This window comes from Apis florea, unplaced genomic scaffold (assembly GCF_048593485.1).
Source record: "Apis florea isolate Af1SG1 unplaced genomic scaffold, ASM4859348v1 contig_3794_pilon, whole genome shotgun sequence".
In the NCBI taxonomy this organism is placed as follows: Eukaryota; Metazoa; Arthropoda; class Insecta; order Hymenoptera; family Apidae; genus Apis; species Apis florea.
The window spans coordinates 320,056-342,627 of record NW_028256857.1 but is presented as its reverse complement, the minus strand read 5'-3'; the positions used below and the strand labels follow the sequence as shown (position 1 = coordinate 342,627).

General features: G+C 27.4%; 2 long non-coding RNA genes across 2 annotated transcripts in view; one reads left to right on the top strand and one right to left on the bottom strand.

The window, feature by feature from the left end:
* The window catches only part of LOC147656331 (uncharacterized), a 309,998-nt gene that overhangs the window by 219,332 nt on the left and 68,094 nt on the right, over positions 1-22,572 (top strand). The gene's annotated exons all lie outside the window — the stretch shown is intronic.
* The window catches only part of LOC147656330 (uncharacterized), a 160,255-nt gene continuing 149,095 nt past the window's right edge, over positions 11,413-22,572 (bottom strand). Inside the window, exons 2-3 of the long non-coding RNA XR_015294610.1 lie at positions 13,290-13,540; positions 11,413-11,516 (exon numbers count right to left, since the gene is read on the bottom strand). This is a non-coding gene — a long non-coding RNA (uncharacterized LOC147656330). The remainder of the gene's footprint in view (positions 11,517-13,289; positions 13,541-22,572) is intronic.

Below are 22,572 nucleotides of genomic sequence, written 5' to 3'. Positions count from 1 at the left end.
AAAATTGATCGATTTTTCAAATATTATTACTAGATTATGTTCATTCGTGTTATGGATATTTATACAAATACATTCTTATAGAAAATAGATAAAAAAATAGGATTAAGATAAAAATTTGTTTCATCATTTCAAGATTCTTAAATGATATAATTTTATTTTGCATATTTTTTGCATATTGCTCATTGCATTGATTATATTAGATTATTAATTATTCACCAAATTATTGAAATATTATTTAATATTTTTCAATTCATAATATTTTACACTTATTGTATATACATATATTTATTACTATATTGATGATATAAGTATATTAATGTATAATTAAAGTATACATTTATACATATGTGTGCTTAAAAAAAATAATGCTAATGAAATAGTTTTGTCTTCTTAATCATAATTTTTATCAAAATTTTTACTAATATTCGATTATTTCCCTTTCATAAAAATTTCACAAATATTAAATTAATATTTCAAAATGCTTTAACTATATGAAGATCTAATTTTACTTCAAATAAAAAGTTACTTTAAATTCTCTTTATTGTGGATTCACGAAAAACAATTGAAATGAGAAATAAAAAAAAAAAAAAAAAAAAGAAAAGAAAAGAAATAAGAAATATGCAAGAAAAATGTAAATTATTGAAATTATAATTAAATTCTAAAGATTACACAATCACTATCTAATTTTACACGTACAATTTTTACATATCATATTTGTATTTGTATTTTATAAAAATCTGAACGTTAAATATTACTTACGTTACTACATACATCTCAAAAAAAAAAAAAAAAAAAAATAACAAAAATAATAATCCAATTTCTATTATTTCATCATAGAATATAGAACACATTCTCATAATCGTCTTCGATCGATGTTCCATCCGGATCCAGAAACGTTATTCGTTTTCCCCTGGAATTAATATCATTATTAAACATTTCCAAGAAATATGTAGACGAAACGAATCGAAAGGAATCGGTGACGTTTTTTATAATGTATCGTTCGGTCGCGTTTTCGAAAGAGTAATTTTTTCTGAACGTGCACCGGTGCACGTTGAGAACATTTCAATGGAAAACCTGTCCGCTCACCGGATTTTAATCGCGCCGATTTTCGTATATATTTTAGTCTAGGAAGCCGCTGGTTGTTTGAACACGCTGCACACCGGACACGCGTAGCTTTTTACATTTATTTGCTTGAGCGTAAAGTTATTTCTTTGTTTTCTTTTTTTTTTTTTTTTTTTCTTTTTTTTCCCGACCGAGCCGTATTTATGCGAGCCACGATTCAATTCGCTTCCCCAGTGTACGTTTTAAATGAGAAGTTTGTGCCTAGACACAGAATCGATAATGCAATGGAATCTCTGGTTGTGTGAAGTGATTGAAGGGACAAAAGTCGTTCGTGGCTGAGAAAATTTTCAAACGGGATGATGGACTTGTGTAATTTTGAAATAAAAATTTTTTAAATGAAATTTAAATGATGATTCTTTCATGTATCAATGGAATAATTGTTTTCCATCATTATCGTATCTTATTATGTTGGATAGAAGAATTCTTCGTCGCACATCGTTTTAATAAGAATAATACATGTGCGTATGTATGTGCTATTTATAGCTATAAATAATTTTGGATGGAAACATTTCCTTTTTCTCGTATTAGTACTAGTGATACTTATATTAATATAAATATATTTTTAAATAATGATAGTCAATGGTTGATTTTTTAACATTATATTTGAAAAATCATTTCTTCAATTTTTTGGATATCCTGCAGAACTATAGTAACACTAATTCAGATAATGATAAATAATAGTGGATAAATATATGGTTTTTTATAAATAGAATAGGAATTGATAAACAAAGTTCAATCGTAAAATTATATTAAATATACTTCGTAGACAAGTATACTTTTTAATCCAAGTCGTTCATGTTCAAAACTATTTTTTTTATTGTTGTTAGATTTTCAAAATGTCCGGAAATATTTTGGAACATTTATTAAAATATTCTATTTTATTATATGATCATTCTGGGCAAGTTTGATTTGAAATGGAAGTTAAAAAGTAATAAAATATTCGAAACATTTCTATCTCGGATTGTTAATTTTTAATATGTTATTTAAAAATATACGTGGATATTAATATATTCATGGAATATTTTTGAAAAGTGTTGTTCAAGTGTTTTTTTTTCTTTTTTAATTTTCAAAATTAAAATTTAAAATGTTTTAGCTCGAACATTGCATTTTATATCAATAAAAATATTATAAAATTCTCAAATGTTTGAATTTAAGAATGAAACGTAATTTAAGAGAATATGACGAATTAATTTGTTCTTAGATGACTAAAATCATGATCGAATCTATTTTTATAAATGAAACAATTTAGCCAAATTCTTTCAATTTGATTGATTTTTTTCCAAGATCACAAAAAACCAACAAGCATACATTTATCGTAATATATTTATATGGAATAAAAGATAAATTCTAGAAGCTAAAATGTCGCTTACACGTAATAAAAACAATGCAATCTCATCCCTTATAATTTAATAATTCAACATTTTTGTATACCAATTTTATTTTGATTTCTAAAATTGATTCTCTAAAGATATTTCACAAACACTCATTAACACTCTATAAACGATATTACCCAAAGTATTATAATTTCAAAATAAATAATATGTGGATACATACAATTCGTCCAATATGTAAATGTTCGAAATTGACATTGAGCAAGAATAAAAAGAAAACAAAGGGACGATATATATCGAAGCAATGATTATCGTCTTTGCGTAACGCGCGTTCATCGAATGGAACGTTACGCGGCCATTGGCACGAAACGGGGTCGTTTAAGGGATAGACGAGCCAGGGGTTGAGACGTTTATTGCCGGGCCGTACTTTTACACCCTGCCGTTGCTCTTAGCAACCCTTATTTGCGTGGTACGGCGCAACCGGCCTCCGTCGAGTATGGAAAATTTACGAGAATGCTCTCCGAGCTTTTCGAGCGCGAGCCTCCAACTTGTCGACCTTAATCGTTGTCAAATTAAAATTGCACACCGCGTAACTTACTTCCCTGCTGAGTTTCTCGATATATACCTCACTTGGACGGATCCCTTTAAATATCTTTTTTCTTCAATTTCGTCTTTCGCTCGATCTTTTTTTCCTGCAAAATTTTTATCAAGGAGGAATATCGATTTCGAAAGATAATTATCGAAAAATACGTGTCATTATTTAGATAGAATTAGAGTTGGATGATAATCTGTTATATTTTTATATTTTTATCACTGTAAGCAATGTATTTGTTTCTAATACTTACTTGTTATAGAATGGACGAAATCTCGTTATGCAATATTATTATGATACGCTTTGAACGAGGTATTAATAATGTTCTTCCCGTGTTGTGTACACGTAAATGGTTTAGGGGATATTATGGACGAGATATCTCGATGCCTCGAAGGAACATTAATGGTGTTTGACAAATATACTCGTCGTATGGGTCGAAGTAAGATATTTTTTGAAAAAAATTGGAATTTTCGCGAGAAATGAAAAATGTGTTTCTCTTATTATCAACAAAAAGTGAAATAGGCAATAAGTTTTTCATGAAAATATTGTTAACGGCAATTAACGTGTATGAAATTGAAGTCAATTTGTGAAAGTTGTCTAAAATCAACAATGTGTTTGTTATATTTTATACTTTATTTATTGTGCCATTTTAGCGATTAAATTACAATTTAAACAATACAAATCGATAATATATCGTATATGTTATTGTATTAATAATATTTGTTATATTGATGAATTTTTAGACGATAAAATTATATATTTTTTAAATAATCTAACTTTGTAGTATTTGTCATTTTAATTATAATTGATTCAAATTTACAGTAAACACATTTATTATTTCGCATTTAACGAGATAATGTTTAATTTTAAATAGATATATATTTTCAAAACAAAATTTCACCGTTAAAAAATTAAAACTTTTTGAATTTTTTCTCGATTTCTTTTTTCGAATATCATAGTTCGAATTGCATTCTATAAATGTGTGAACATAAGAATATATTTTTTATTTATTATATATTTTTATTTTATACATACGTATAAAATATTTATATCAATATAATTTTTCTATTTAATCTAGAAGATTTATGATAAATAATATATATTTTTCTATTTTTTCTAATTAATAATACGTAATTGTCAATTTATTTTCTTTATTCTCTCATATGTAACAATAATGAATATACCAAAGACAAATTGGTTATCGAGTAAAATATTTGAGATGGGATTTATATTAAAGGCAAATTATATCTGCGTAGTTAACGTTAAAGTAAATAAGCAATTTGTTTTGAACATGCTCCAAAACTATGTAAATAACAAATATGTATTTCTCACAAAATACACATGGTATTATTATTGCAAATATATTATTGATTTAATCATAATCGAAAATATGTTCATCTGATAATCGTATAATTATTGTATTAATTATAACCTTTAATTAGAATGGTTATGATTATACCTCAACGTGATTTTATATTAATCAAAGTTTCAATTATATCACTCACACTTGTCTAATTTAATTGATTGTTCATTTTCTGTATTTATTATCTATGCCTTGCATTAAAATTATTTATAAAGTATACATATAAAATAAAAGGATTAACGATACAAAGAATTCTAATAACAGAAGGAAATAGAATTATTATTTGTTTTTTAATTTAATTTACATTTACGTATAAGTTTCGAAAAAAAGAATTTCACAGACAGAATATATAAAAGAATTTTTATATATATATAGGATATCCTATTATTCGAATCTCATGATTTCTCATGAAGAAGTCGAAAAAATACAATTTTTTGTAAAAAGTAGAGTTTCGTTTTCGAGAAATCAAATTTGAAAAATTTTCGAAAAGTATGTGTTTTACTAATTATGATCGAATTATTAATTATTAGATGGTTATATAAAAATTGAACAAAAAATATAAAATAACATTTTTTTGAAGAAATTTCGAGAAAATTGAGATTATACACGACCAAGTGAATTTTCAAATGAAAGAAATTTATTCTCAATTTTCACATGTAAAATTGATTTCTATCAATAATTTATTTATCTAATCGATAAATAGTTAATTTCATTTATATTTAAAAATTTAAAAATTTGTCAAAATTTGATTTGAAAATGAAGCCTTTAATAGAAAAATTTTGTCTTTTCTTTTGATTTTTTTTTTTTTTTTTTTATCAAGAATAATTATCTAATTGTACTACGAATAATATCTGTACAAAGAAATGCTCTGTTCATAAATTTCTCTTTTATAAACGATTCTAATAACAAAATAGAAAAATATTGTATAAAAATAATATTGTTAATAAACTAAAACAATAAGATATTTTATATTATTTTTTACAAGAGATGACCAAATAATATTGTTAATAAAAAACATCTTATTGTTTTTCACATTTAAGCATTCAATATCTAATTGCTTGATCGTTTGGAAAAACGCAGTTTTTCATGATTCGTCTTTTGTTTCGTTACGATACATGTATATCAATGAACGTGACCGAAATTTATTTTCACGCATGAGTGAAATACAAACATAGTTCCACTGTCGGCATGATTCTGGTATGCACAATCGAATGATTTTTTTAAAAGAACAAAGAATTTTATTAAATTATAGTAGTGTCGATTTTCCAACTTGAAAAAATTAACAAAATCATACTATTTTAAAGAAAAAAAAATTGATTTAGATAAAAATTTGAAAAAAAAAAAAAATGATTTATTGACCGAAAATAATTCTGTCAGTTATACTAGAATTCATGAAAAAAATAATTGAAAACTGATAGAAATATCGTGTCGATGGTATTCAATAAAATTTGTGCAGAACAGAGCCTTCAGAGTTGAATTATTGCCGATTGTCGAGCGTGTAAACTTTAAAAATATTGATTATAAATTATTAATTTTCATTAATAAATATTTTTCATTTCTTTATATGATACAAAATATTATTTTAATTAAATATAATGAATTTGATTTCAAAAATACTAGTTATACAATGAAAATCTTCATAATATCAGGTATGTTTGTTATATAAAAAATTTTTAAAAAATTTTTTGATGTATTTTTAAATATTTATTTACTAATTTAAATTAGAACCAATCAAAATTATTAATAAAAATCTTCATACTTATTTTGATTTAATGTTAAAATAAAACAATAGAATAGTTTAATAGAACAATTTATTTTTTGAAATGGAATATCTTTTTGAATGTGTGAAATCAATCCTTCAATTTTTTTCAGTTTTTTTTTTTTTTTATATCTAGAAATATTTTATAACTTATAAATTTTTATACGTTTATTATCAGATATAAAATTATATCTAAAAAAACGAAAATAATAAAATAATATTAGTTTAATGCTTGAGGACAACTTTAGAATAATATTCTATTATTTTAAAAAATTAATTTATATATTATTGAATATGGCTTATTAATGTTTCATATAAAATAAAATTTTCATTTGGTTTTGATAAAAAATTTATTAGTTAACTTTACATAAGATTTATTATACATATACAATAAAGATGAACCGTATTAACTAAAGTGTATACATTTAAACATACATTAATACACGTAAATATATTCAAATATTTGAATATTTCATTATACAAGATGTTAATATATTCGTGAAATCTTTAGAGAATTGATTCTAAAATAAACATAAGAGTTGATATACAGAAATATCAGTCGAAACTCATTTATTTATTATTAATTTATTAATAATTTATTATATTATAAACAATTGAAATTTATATTAGATGAAACAAGATGAGATAAAATATAAAACAAGATTGATGAGATTGTCTTCGTTAATTTTGTTTCTATTTTATTTCATAAATGCAAACTTATAATTATTTATATTAATAAAAAAGCTTTAAACGACATTTTGTATACGAACTTCAATTTGTTTGTTTTAATTTCTAAGATCGACTCTTTGATCTTAAAGATAAATATATTAACATCCTATATATTAAATCATCTTATAAATAATGTCTTTTCGAAAGTTTAATAAAAATATGTATAACAATTATACTTATTTTTAATGTAATAATATATTTTCTATTATATGTAATATTCCATATTCAAGAAATCTTGTTTTTCATTTTTGTAAGTTACAAAATTTTATAATGACGGTGATAGTTTGATTAATAAATTTCATATATTAATCAAATAATCTATCTTTTTTGTTCTTATTCTATTACATTATTATAATAAAAATTTACTTACTATAATAAATTTTTCACCAATACTGATAACTATATTTTCCTAAACTGCATGCTATTCATTTAACTCTTGCTATTTTTAATTACAATAATTTAAATAAGAAAATTAACAATAAACGATTCTTTGCAACTAAAATTATTTTTTATTAATGGAATGACGACAACAAAACACGAATATATTAATTACAACGATATAATAATTTATCAAAACGTTGCATGTGTTTTTAGATACATGTGAAATACAAGTCTCTGATGCTGTTAAAAAATTTTTCATCATTTCAGCAGGATTAATTAATCCAATAAAAGAAAGAAAAGAAATCAATATTAAACCTAACCTAAAAGTGCATCCTCCTTTAATAGAAAACAAACGGAGGCTTACATTAATATACATCAGAAGTTACCATTGAATTAAATAGGAATCCGGTATTTATTAACTCGAGAAAGAAAGAGGAAAGAAGAAATAAATACGGAAGAAACAGTGAACGTTCGTGGAATGATGCTCGACGAAGCGAGAACGAAGACTGTTTGTTAAGGATTAAAGTTAACAGGATTTTCGTATCGCGATTCACGATCGTTCTCCAATTAAATATAACTCCAGCCAAGGGGAAACTAAACCGAGGCCCTTCTCGAGACCATCGTTCCACGAGGAAATAAAGAGATCGGCGCGACATACCGCGCCACGAACCGCCATTCATACAGAAATCCAAGGAAAAAGGTATTATCCGCGTTGATGTTCGCTCGTGATGGTTTTACTTATCGTTAGAACTCGAAGGCATCGAGACACAATGATCAAAGAGCCGACGCCTTTGCCAGCAGACCTCCCGTACATTACTTCCAATTTTCTTTTTTTATTTCGTTCTTTTTCTTTTTCTTTTTTTTTCTTCGTTTCGAATGTCGTGGAGGAGGAAGAGATCTCTGACGGATCTCTTTCGACTCGAGGCATAATATAGTTTCGTTGGCCTTTGATGGTCAAAGTGAATTGATTCCTCCTCGTCGAGGAAATGGTTTCTTTGTTCTGTGACGAGTAATTAAAAACAATTGAAGGATCGATAGACGAGCAAATCTTTGCCAATGTCTTTGAATCGTTGGATTCGATCGTTTAATAATTATTTTTCATTTGATATTCTTTGATTATATTTTCTATATTTCATGAAATTAATAAAATGTATAAATTTTGTACATATATTTATACAAAGTATATCTTTCTTATATATATATATTTTTGCACATGAATTGCTTGCAAATGATTTTTAAAGCAAATAATTTCTGTTAAAACTATAATTTCTAGTGAAAATTCGAACGCTTATAATCGGTCTATAGATTATAATTTTAAGTGTTAAATTTAAAAATCCATAGTTATTCCTAACATTCATTCTTATAGAATTCAAAATAAATTACTCTTCTGAATTTTTGAAACGAGAAACAAATTAGAAGATAACATTGCAAACAAAATTTAGAAAAAAGGTTTTTCAAATCTGCAAAAATATTTATTTTGGAAAAATACTACTACCCTAGTAAATTTTTGTATTGATTTTTGTAATCGAGTTCATTGGTTTCGATCTGTAAAAACGAGAAACAAATTAGGAGATTTCAAGATTCGATCTCGAAAATCATCGAATCTTTATCGTCAAATCGAAATACTTATATGCTTCGTTACCTATTTTTTGATCTAATACTATAAGTATCACAAATTATAAGTACAATAAAAACATAAGTTGAAATTATTTTGAAACATTTATCAGTGTAGAAGGGATGATTTTGTAAGAACTAGCCTTGAAAAATATAATTTGTTAATATATCTCTAAAATAGTATTTTTTGTATTATCTATTTTAAAAGTATGAGAAATTATGAACGAAGTAAACTCGTTGTTTCAATAAAGAAATCAAGATTGAAATTAAAACTCTCTATTAAAATTAAACAAATCAGCATTGAAAAACCTAATATATTCTTCATAACATTGTTCTTACATTATCTATTTCGAAAATGTCACAAATTATCGTGTAGAAGAGACAATTTTTAAGAATATTTCATAAATATATCATTCGAAACAATTAGAAATCAAATAATTTTTATACAGATGTTTATTATATAAAAAGAACATATCTAGCTTAAATAATGTATTCGTATTATTCGTGCATAACAATTGATCGTTTAAATATTTAAATAATCGATACTAAAATTTTTAAATCCATAACCTTCTTTCTCCTTTGTCATATTTCTCATCACTTCGTTTTTATATTTAGTTCGAGTTATCGTGCTGAGTCATAAAATTAATATTTCCAGGGATTACACGTGTAAGTCCACTCTATTCACTCGTATCGCGATTTTCCTGATAATCTCTATCGAACGCACCCCTGATATTTGATTGCACAAGAGAGGAGGGTTATACGCTGCTCGTTGAATCAGATACTAGCCCTTATTTCTTGACCAAGTCCCCTCGAGCGATACTTAACAACGTTACTCAACCTATGCTCAAGATTACGATGGAAATCCGATATCGGGGATATTTGCGCGAATTCTTTTTCAAAATAAATATTTTCAAATATAAATGAATCATTGTTTCTTGGTAAGAAAATAAATTTTCCATCTCTGAACGTTATATTCAATAATAGAACTCCATTTATACGAACCTGTCTGGGGGGGGATAAACGAGTTCGTGTAAGTAGGTCAATCGTATAATAAAAAGTCCACTTAATTATACTCGCTAGCTGTGATTTTTCATTCAGTTAATGGGAGTTCATATAAGTGGATTCCATAAACATTTGCCCATAAATGTTTGATAGCGTGAAATAAAAGTATCTAATTTTGGAATAAAAGATGGAGTAATTAACAATTGAATAATGTAATTAATAGATAAAAATAAATCTTTACACGTACATTTTAAAATTTTGTTTGAAAGATAAAATATTCGCATAAATGTATAGCAATGTTCTGAATTGGATAATTTTTATCTGAAATAAAAGTAACAAAAAATCAATTAATTTAAATGAGGGAGAAAATAGATTTATTTGAAATGATGATGCTTGTAATAAATAACTTTTAAAATTTTTTTTTGAGAGATAAAATACTTCAAAATTATTTATTTATTTATTACTGAAATTATTTATATTAATTAGTTTATATTTAAATTGTTTATAAAATGATATACATTTCGTTTATACAAATTTGAATAATGATTAATTCGTATATTTTCTCATGAATTTTATAAAATGTAACAATACGCGATAAATCGATAGCATATCCCTTTTCACTTTATTTTCTCAACTTCGAAGCAATATATCTTAAATTATATGATTATAAATTTGATTTTACAAGTTAAGATTATACAATGCAATTGGAATATTTTTGTAATTGATCGATCGATTCATTTTCTAAATCTAACGTAATAAACAGATTTGAATCCAGTGCACGAAAATTTTACTATCCTCAAACAAAATTTTCTCTACATGTTTCATCATATATGAGCTATGATTTTTCTTACATTCATTTTTCAACACGAACAAATTAAATTTTAAAAAAAAATACCAACTATCTCTCCTACTTAACCTTCCTCTTTACACGTATTATTAAGAAAAAGATTTACTCGTTTCACATGAATACGAATATATAAAATTTGAATATATTGCAAGTCTCGAGAAACATTGAAAATCATAAGAAATTTTGTTGTAATATTATGTCGCTATTTCTTTCTTCCAGCGATCTTTTTAACTAGAATTCAATCAGATACCAAATGATAATACAATGGATAAAAGTATATATTTCTCCACCATCTTCATGTCCTTTCCATATCTTCCAAATCCATCTAATCGTGATATCCAGATGTTCATTAATCGTTCCACAGCATCGAGTATTATTGTATCGCGAGTGAACAACGATGAAAAGAAACATTGCACCCGGTTCATTCCCACGAAACGAACCTCCTCGTTCGAGGAATCCCCGTTTCTCGTGTTCGTGGCCCATTCTTTCGTCCGCGAATTCGCATTAAACTCCGTTTCCCGATTTTCGTGTTTGACGCGACGCCATCTTAAAGACGAGTTTTGAGACGAGGAAATCGTTGTATTCTCTCTCTTGAGCCACGTTAATTCGAATTTATTCGCCCCTTCGAAACGTGGCTCGAAGCTTTTAATTTGTTTTACATTTCGATACCTGGAATTCGTCGACGTGTAATCGATGGTTTGTCTATTCTTTCTTTTTGTTTGTTTAAGCCGCCTTGTCCCATTGAAATTGAAACGTATCTTTTAATCTGGAATATTCTGTAACATTGTCGTTCATCACAGGTGAATATTAGTTGATAATGTTGAATAATATTTCGATATTTTCGATGATGTTTTATTTTGTATTTTGACTGTGCGAAAATTAAAAATCGAGAATATTGGAATTGCGTAGGATTTATAAAGTGGTTTAAGTGATTCTTGTGAGTTTTCGAATTAATTTTTGCTAATTTTAATAATATTTAATACGTCGTGATACAGCAAACGTTAGATAAAAATATACGTATGTTATAAATATTTTGTTTTGTAAATCATTTTTATTATTGAAAGAATCTTCTTTACGCAATATGAATATTATTAATATGTTTATTTTTATAATATTTCGCTCTCTATTTCTTTCACTTACTATTCTTCGAAAAGATAATCGGAGTTCAATCATAGAATTTTACAATATTTTACTATTCTAAGCAGTGTATTTCAAGTTCAATTTTCGAGTTTTTTGATTGAACTATATTAAATTTATTAATTTTCAATACTATTATGCTTTATAAGTGCAAAGTTCAGATCCTGATTTTTTTTTAAAATAAGAATTTTGAATTCTGATCGAATCATGTTAAAATTAAATTTAATTCCATTATAAGTGCAAAGTTCAGATCTTGACTTTTATGACTTTTTTTTTTTTTTAGAATAGAAAAAGAGCTCTGATCTAACCATATTAGGATTAAATTTCGATATCACTGTTTCACAAGCGCAAATTCGATTTTTCAGATCTTTTTTAAAACAGAAAGGAAATTCTTAGTGAAACTATATTAATTACAATATTAATTACTATATTAATAATTGGAATTAAATTTCAATACCAGTATTTAATAATTACACAGTTTGGATCTTGGGCGTGTATCCAAAATTTATTTTATAAATGGAATGAATATAATTAAAATTTTAATTGCCAGCCATAAGAAAAATTTAATTTTTAAAATACGTATATTAAATTATTTTGTTATAGAATATTAAGATAGTCACTTTTTTGTTTCAGTTTAATTTTTCATGCATAATTGAGCAAACATTTTATTTTTCAAAGCAATTACATTGAATATTACAATTAAAATTAAATGTCAAATTAAATCAATTATGCGTGTAATTATAAATCACGTAATTCTTTTTATCGATAACTTGATTATTAATTATTAACATCGAAATATTTATATATTCATTTATACATCTATTTAATTTTTTTTAATTATTTGTAACTTCTATCTCTTTATTTTTCAAATATATGAAATATATATTTGAAACAAAAGCACGTATATTTTATTAATTCTTGGTACGAAGATTATGCTTAAAATTACTCGATTATATTATTAATAATAACGAGAATATGAATATGATATTTAGATCAAAATTTTTAATTCACATAATTACTTTTATCAAAAAAAATTAAATAGTATATAGCAAAATTAAAATATATTATATTTCTAAATGAAATATGAAAAATATTCCAATCAAACTTAAATATTCCAAAATTCTATTCCTATCTTCCATATGAATTATTTAATTCATACTCAATGCTACTCAGCAAAATAATTTACTATTATAAACGTATTATAAAAAATTATAAAAAAGAATATTTAATCAAACAAATAGTATATAAATAATAATATTTACGTTCATTTCTATTATAAATAACAGATAATTCTATTTAAATAATTCAACAAACGTTGCAAATAAAACCATTTAAACCAGCTTTTCCCTAACTGATGAGCGTAAGTACGAAACGATGTCAGCGCCCGAATGTCTATCGCTAAACACATTTACCGCTGCAATCAAGATTGACACATCCATCACTTGCTCTGCCACTTCTTTCTCGATCATGGGTGAAAAGGGCCGCATCCGCTAAAAGACATGACGTGGCATCGAGTTCGATCGTTATCGAGGCTCTCCGCAGGTGGACATCGTCGCGTTATATACGTATGTATATTGACAATCCGTCAGGGAAGAACATCAGGAATCCTTGATCGCGCTCTCCTCATCCGTCCACTCTCATCCACTTTTCATTCGATGCGCAGCTGAAAGAGAAAGAAAGAAAGGAAGAAAGAGAAGGTAAAGAATCCTTCAGAATAGATTGAGCACCTCTATTCACAGGAAAACTGTCAACGAACTGAAAACTCGTTGGATCGAAAAGATTGATTGATTCGTTGAAAAAGAGAGTGTCGAAGTTTATGAGTTTTGAAAAATTAATTGTTGAATTTCAACAATTCTCTTTTTTACTTCTAATTATAATTATTTGGAAGTGATCTCTTTATCGATTTCAATGATCTTATTATCAACAATTTTTTCCTGAATGATTTTTTAATATTAAATTTTAATTTTACTATCGTTTAATCTATTATTTTTTTATTTTTTCAAGATACTCATAAAAAGTTTTTGTTAAATTATACTTTTGTCAATATGATTTCTATATATGCCATTCATATTTGGATATTTGATATTTCTTTCGAAATGTGATTTTATTATAATGTTATATGAATATATGTAATAATTATGATAAATTATAATTATAACTTTTAGTCGTGCAAAAAATAAATCATTATTTTAAAAATTATATAAAAAAATAATAAATGAACAAAGTCTAAGATTAATAATTCATTAATCTTTCAATTTCTTTTATTGATTTTATTTATTAGATTAGATTATTATGTACAAATATGATCGCTATTAGATAACTGCTTTCGTAGAACAAAAGTATTTTTATCGAATGAATATTTATATAGAAAATAAGACAATAACATAGAAAAAAATTTTTAAAGAATGTTAATTTTTACAATAAATTTACGTTTTTAATTAATTAATAAAGAAATAATTGAATAAAATTTCGACATTACTGCAATGAATGAACACTGTTTCTTTTACACTTTGTTTATTCGACGATTTACGTCAATTTAATATAATTTTATTCAAGTATTTGAGGATAACCTGATAACTTTGCTTTTTAATTTTTAACTAGACTAGAAAATCATCTTGCATCAGATTGGACGTAACGTGACATTATCCATAGATAGATCACATGTATAATTCGTCACATTAACGACAGGATTGTTTACAAACAATGTCCATCATCAGCCTTAATATTCAATGTACAATATTGATACTCCATAGATGACAGTAGAAACAAGTCATTTATGACACAGACCAGCTGTTACCAATTGTAAAAATTGCAATTCTTAATCAAGGAATTAATTTTATTTAATTTTTTTTATTTTTTAACTTTTACATATAAATTGTAAAAAAAATAATTAAGTAAACAAAGGAGAACGAATAAAAAAAAAATGACAAAAATCGCAAGAAATAATAATAAGCAAAACACATATAGTTTTATTTTTATTGACTTAAAAAACTTAAAAAAAAATGATCAATATTTAGAAAAAAAAAATATTAAAATTATAAAATTTTTCCTCTCTGTGCACAACAAAAGAACATTGAATTACTCGATTTCAATTTAATCGTCTCAGCGAAGAACTAGTACGTCTCATCGAGCAGTGAATTGCTCGATTATAAACGTGATTTGAGACGACATTGTTTTAATATTTTAATCCATTCTTTCAATCAATTACTACATGTCTTATTTCTCGACTTTCTTACAAATGATTTTTCATTTACGTTTCTCTAAATACGACGTATAAATCTTCCTGTTTCTTAAAATAGGAATTGTCCTCCACTTTTAATTGTTCTATTCTAACTTGCTATGATTCCATTAAAAATAGAAACAAAAATACAAATTTCGAATCGAAACTGTAATACTATCTTTGAAATAAAAACTTAACATTTTCACCACAATATAATTGAACAAGTCAACAAGTCAAATTAAAAAAGATCACTCGTGCATGACTTGTGCATGTCAATGTGCAATAGTTCACACGCTTGACGCACTGTCTGGTGTAAACAGATGTCTGGGGTAAAATTATTTCTGGACTTCCTTTCCGGATGGCTGGACTCCCCGCAGAGGTCACTCTGTGGGAACGACGGTAGACCGAGCTTCCTACCACTCAGAGCAAGGAACGGATCGGTTTTGTTACGCAACAATGTCGAGGGTTGAAGGGTGATGACGGTTTCTTACATAAGTTGTGGCAGATAAAATGGACCTTTCTTTTCTTTTTTTCCTTTCCTAATAGGATTGAATAATTATCTGACGTTTCTGATAGACACTCTGCAACATGAATATTGCAATAAAAAGATAATTATTAATTTAGAAAATTAAAAGGAAAATAAAAAATTGCCGGAGTGAGAGCATTGAACTAGAGTGAAGAGAATATTGGGGAGAATATAAAGTGAGTACGTAATTTCAACGAAATGTTAATTTTTGAAATATTATAATTATATATCGCGATAACATTATTAGTTGGTTAATCAAAGGACTTATTAATGAAACAGTGTTTGCGAATATCATCGATTTACATGAACTGGTTCCTGTTTGTGAATATTGGCTAACAGAGCCTCTATTTATCGATAATTTAAAGGCAAGTCTCGACGTCAGGTCTGACGAAGAGCGAGTTAACGTTATTGTATCTTAGGTTTTTTTTGATTCTTAAGATAGAGCGAGATAATCGATGTTTTTCGTCAAACGAATTCTTTAAAAGACACCATAGTTTTTTTTTCTTTTTATATTTATTTATGTCATAATTTTTTTCTTATTTGTATTAACAATTAGTCATAGCTTTTGCTATATGTTGCATGAATTCAATTAACAAATTAAATAAAATTTTGTATAATGGATTGTCCTTTGTTTTCAAGAGAATATATCAATCTTTAAAATTTTAATATTTTCTTTTCTCTTTTTTCTTCTTTCTTTTTAACATATCATTATAAATATGCAAGTTAGTAGAAAATTTTTAAACGAAGATAAAAACTTTTCAAGTAAAACGTTATTTCATGATCTTACTGTTTTACCATGATTTTCTGTCGAAAAAAAAAAAATAAATTCTATGTATAAATTATTATACTGTAATATTTTTACGTTTTCGTAAAAGGTTAAAGGTTAATTAGAATTTATTGGCATTATATTTTAACTGTCATCTGTTTAACAGCAACGCAATATCAGTTCAACAACTTTAATTAATTTACGAACAAGAGATATTTTGTAATAAGATGAAGGAATTTTGCCACGTAGTCATAAATCAAGGAATAATAACTAGACACCAAGAGATGCCAGAATTAATAAGAATTTCATTTTTCAAAATTTTATTATAAATATGCAGAAAATAAATATAAATCCAGATATTCAGAGTATTAAATTATATATTCATGGAAAAGATCGATTCTCAAAGGGTTAAACAAAAACATAAAAATATTGTTTGCATACAAAAATATTTATTTCAAACTTAAATTTTGCAAACTAAAATTGTTTATTTCGTCTTGTAGAAATTAATGTCTCGTCTTTATGTAGACGACTGAAAAATACTGTATCAATAGATGCTGTCATGCTGTTAAATATGATGTCGATCACTTTGTGTCGAATAATCAAAATTGCTCTCAAATGGATGATAAAAAGTCAGTCAGACAAAATGACACAAAGATCTTAAAACAAGGATAACTAAGAAAAACTAATAAGCACATCGATCAATAGCTAAGAAAATAGAACGTACAAGCATATAGAGATTAATCATTCGAAAGAAGCGCACATACAGAAGAAGGCCATCTTCAAATCTATCCTGCTAGCAAGCCATCGAAAGATACCCCTGAATCTGCCATTCTTCGTGCCATATTTCGATCTGTTCCACAAGCCGCCTTCTTTATTTCGATCTCGAGAAATCCTCCTCGAGTGTAGTCTCGAGACGACGCGATGTCTTGAACGTTCGATCTCGATTTCCTCTCAAACGTCGCTCCGTCGATTCGATCCTTAACGACTCGACGTACGCGAGAACTCGAGGAGAGAGAGAGAGAGAGAGAGAGAGAGAGAGAGAGAGAGAGAGAGAGAAAGAGAGTGAAATGGGCCAGAGAGCACTCTTACGGTATGCAGGCTTTATTTGCCCGTGATAGAGGAGCTCCATAAGGCGAAGACGAGTGGTGGAGCGAGGCAAGGAGAGAGAAAGCTTGAGAGGGGAACGAACGAAGAGGAGGGTTAGGTCGAGTCGGTCGTTGACGGTTGGAGGATGATGCTGTGGTCTCTAGATCGATCCTGACCCGACTGTCGCAACCACCAAGCATCGGCTAACTACTCGTCGTAGATACGTATAATAGTGCACATCTACGAGCCTACTTCTACAGGAGGATTGCTCCTCCAATCCACCTTGATCCACATTGATGTCGTCCTTCTCTTGTTCTTTCGCTGTGTTACAGTTTGGGTTCTAGGTTTGTGTCCAAGATGAGTGACAAATCTCCAGAAGAGATGTTCTATGTTTCTTGACATCAGTTTGGACACGTGTCACTGTTTCTTTTTTGATAAAATTTGATTTGAAAAGTATGTAAATAAGGAAAGAAGAGGATATATCATCTAGAGCTGTTTTTGGAACTTTATCTGATATTTGTCTATTGTAATTCTTTTTATGAAATTTGATTTAAAGAATATACGTGTAATATGCATTTATGTAAGATATAAATTTAGTTTCTAAAAAAAGAAAATATCACGCACAGAATACCTCATTTGAAATGAATTATACAATTGTCTCGTAAATTATTTAAAAAAATATTTCGAGGAGGACATTTTATAATAATGATAAATCGTGATGATAAATGCGGATGTTATTTCAGATAACCTTTCTCTTTTCTTTTTTTTTTAATGAAATAATATGCTTTTATTCAAGTAATTATGTAGCTTATTCTATAATGAATTTATCGATTTAAATCGTATCAAGATTATTATTATTGCATTTAAGATTATCATTGCTATCCAAAATTAATCATCCCCAAGATATTATATACATATATTTATAAAAGTTTTATAATAGTTTTTATCGAAAATACAGTTTTTTCCGATAAACGATGCGCATGTGTTATCATTGATAATGTTTGGCCACAACTATGTTTACATTTTAGCACTATACTGTTGAATAATTCATCTCTTAAGTTGGGATACATACTTCTCAAAATCCATAATTTTATTAATAGACTGTTATATCGATGGGCAACATTCTAATAATTGTAAGTTTATTATTAACTATAAATATATAATGTTTTAAGTGGAAATGTTATTTATAAACTTAATATAATTAATAGAAATAAACAAAGAAACCTATTTGTTTCTTTTTGTGTAGTAGTGTTTAAAAAAATATATACAGTTCAAAGAGAATATTTCTTGTAATTTCATGTGTCATTGATTGCGAAAGTTTAAATAAATATATAATTTTATCTCATATATACAAGCTGTCTATATATTCATAGGACATCTTTGGACGATTGCTTCTAAAAATTAAAGCAAAAACAAAAGTTGGTATACAAAAATATCAGTTAAAGTTTAAATTAATGTTAAATTATAACTTATAGTTGAAATTTGCCATTTGGACGAGCGAGACATACAATTTTCCATTACTTATAAAGTTTTGTTTATTTTAGCCATGAATACAAATATGAATCTTGTAACACGACCACTTCAAGTATCTATTTAATTAAATTATTTGTTATGTGATAAATGTTAATTATAATATATATTATAATACCTGATAGTAGTTAAATTTATTTTTGAAAATGAAATCATTGTACCAACCAATATTATTCTTTTAAACTGTTATTAAGCCACTAAAAAAAAAAAAATTATTTTAAGAGATATTTTAACATTTTATAAAGCTCGAAAGACAAAGAAAGCATAAGCAGAAATATTTTGTAAGAAATCTAATTAAATAATATCGATCGATATATTAAAAAATTCATAATTCCACTCAAAAAAAAAAAAAAAGAAGAAATTTTATGTCCATTTGCAAAAAAATTAATAATACCAAATTATATTCGTATGAAGCATTTTTCTATACAACAAATAATTTATCATTTACTAGAAATAACTATATTACGAGATTATCATATTAACATCCAACATTATACTTCAACTTAGAAATATCATATAGAAAATTGTCAATAAGCAAGATACTCGTCACTCACTCGTCACGCCTTTTGTAATCGGTGCTGAAATAAAATATTGCGTGTTCGTTGTTTCAATTGTGAGATTCCAACGACACGTTCATCGTCCACAGAGAGACACCAAGAGCGTGGAAGCATGCGACCGCGTGCCAACTCCCTCCTATGTTGACGCCGCGCGTATCAGCTAGCGTGCTAACTCGTGCATAGCGTGGTATCAAGCACAGACATTGGACAAACCATGTGTAGTGCTGGCTGCTCCCATGCACGAAGAAAGAGAATTAAGCCCGCGGTTCTTTCATATGAATTGGGGGAGAGATCGTTCTTCGGATGGAATCTGGTGTGATTTTATCGGTTGAGTTTATGTTTATCTGGTGAGAAATGAGATAGTGATTTCGATCGGTAATACAGGCTCGAGTCAAATTGAGATCTGGATATTTGGGTGGATTTTGTAACCTTGTTTCGTAATCGTATAAAGTAGAACAATACGTCAAATCTTTCGATCGAGTTACGAATTGTTATTCTGTATTTGCTTGAATTGTCTCGAATCTTTGTTTGTGGATAATTGCTATATGTGAGATCGAGAGAAAAGTAAGAGAATGCTAGCAAAATTCGAAGGAATAATTGCGATTTTCGGATCTGAAAATTTAGAATTTAGCTCTAAAATTTGCAATGGTAATTTTGAAAAATAGCATCAGTTTCTCAACAGTGGCAATATTGTATATGATTCACAAGTTTAAAGTTAATATTAGTTGATAACTGCGTTTTTGAAAAGTATAAAACCATATAAGGATAATTTTAATAAATACGATAAATATTATAAATTTTGTCGTTCAAAATTGAATGATCATCCAAATACAATTAATAAAATTTAAATTATCAATTATCAATCTTGTATACAATCCATAGAAAGTTTATTATGCTTTATTTTATATAAATTAAAATACTATTACATTCTATAGCGCTAGAACATTAATTTTTACAAATATTTCAATAATCAATATTATATTATATATGTAATATCCAAAATATATGGACAATCTTATCAAGATAATAAGTATATTATACTAATTTCATAGAATTTAACACGAATAAACTACTTAATTTAATATACAAATGTATGAAAATATAAAACGATATCGAGCAACAAGATACTGATCCGTCCAATCTCCTAATCCAGATGTATCTCTATCCTCGTCCCAATACATCTTTTCGATTATCGCGCCTAATTTTCAATCAAGCTCCGTCCGAAATTTCCTTCGATTCTGTTCCCCATTCGATCCAATCTACACCTACAGGAACGAAAAGAGGAGGTTTCCGCTTGGGAATAAGCATAGCGACTTCGTTGGAGAATTTTGATGCATAGCATTGGCTGTCGAAGTAATCATAGTGTTGGTGCACGAGCCAGACTCTTTCTCCACCTTCCCTGCTCAGCATCGTGCTCGCAATTTTCCACGGTCTGTCGATCTTGTTCCCGGGTATTCCCTAGCCGGTGATGCTCGATCGTCGAGAAATATCCTTCTTTTCGTGAACATCGATTCTCGATTTTTATTCATTTCCTTTCTTCTTCATTCTACGCTGCTTGCTTCCGCGGAAATTAGTTCGCTACGAGTCTGACACTACCTTCTGTCATGATTAAAAGAGAAGAGAGAAACAAAGAGAAACGAATTCGCGTTGCCTACGTGCTTTCGACATTGCTTTTCGGACCAAGTATCGGGTTAAAGTATCGGGAACCGTTGAATAATCAAACGGAGAGAAATTAACCAATTTAATTCCGGTTTCGAGGTTCTGCTTCTCTTAAAGACAATGGCGATACCTGTGTATACATATTCATGAAATTTCGTCACAGTTTTTAACACTCGACTACGATCGTTTTATTAAAGAAACGCTTAAAATATACAGCGTCGAGGGGGAAAGATATTATATGGGCTCAAGAATAATTAAATTGCTTTGGAAATATATTGCATTTATTATTATATTTTTTTAAGTAAATAAGTATTTTTTTTTTAACGGAGTTTTTTAATTGAGTTTTAAATGTAATTTTCTTATTTTTATATTTAAAAATATAAGAATTCGAAAGAATTTGGAAAATAGAAGAAATAAAAGTAATTAGTGATTAAAAATATGCATAAATAATTAATTTAATCAATAAATGAATGTATTGGACGCGAGTAATTAAGAGTCACGTCACGCCATTGATCGCGTGATATCAATATAGAAAAGATATATATATATGCCTAATTTTAATTAAAGTAATTTCTTCCGGAATCAATTACTTTTCGCCATTTCTCGAGCAAAAAGCTGATTCTTCAACGAAAAAAAAAAGACATCTTTTGAAGTGGTATAATGGTCGATTAAATATTTGACTTTTGCTTCACTTCTTTAAAGAAATCTAAAAAGCTTAAAGATATTTAAAAGCTTAGTTCACGTGGGTTGAAAAAAGTGAAAATCGACTAGAATTGATCACTTTTCATAGATTTTTCAGACACAAGAAACTAATTCTTCGATAAAATTTTTTATCTTTCCTTTTGGAAGAGGATAATGCACGGAAAATTCTGTAATAATGTGATATTTAGAGAGGGTTGATTTGTTTACCGTTCTAAATCAAGAAATGCGTGTTTTTCAAAAAATTTTGAAAAAATTTTGTTTCACCTCAATAAACTATCTCTGGCCTCATTTATATCACGAATTTTGATTCATAATTTGTTCCATTATGTTTTAGTTTCGTGATTTCTCGTATCCCAAAAAAGCACCAGCGATATTTTTTACCAATCCAACGGGGATAATTATAAATTAGAAGCTGAGAAACAACTGTGATAAAATGGCCGTTCCCAAAGGGCAATAAACGTCGTGAGAACAGAGGTTTGGGCACACGAGTGGCCACGATTTCACATAAATCGACTGAGTGAAGGAACACGGGAAATCAGGCCGGATATTATATTTACTTCCGTCCGGAAAGAATTTATTTACAAAGTTCAGGTATAGGGGGGATTTCAGTAAGTTCATGAGAAATACGTATCGAAATAAAAAATGGAAA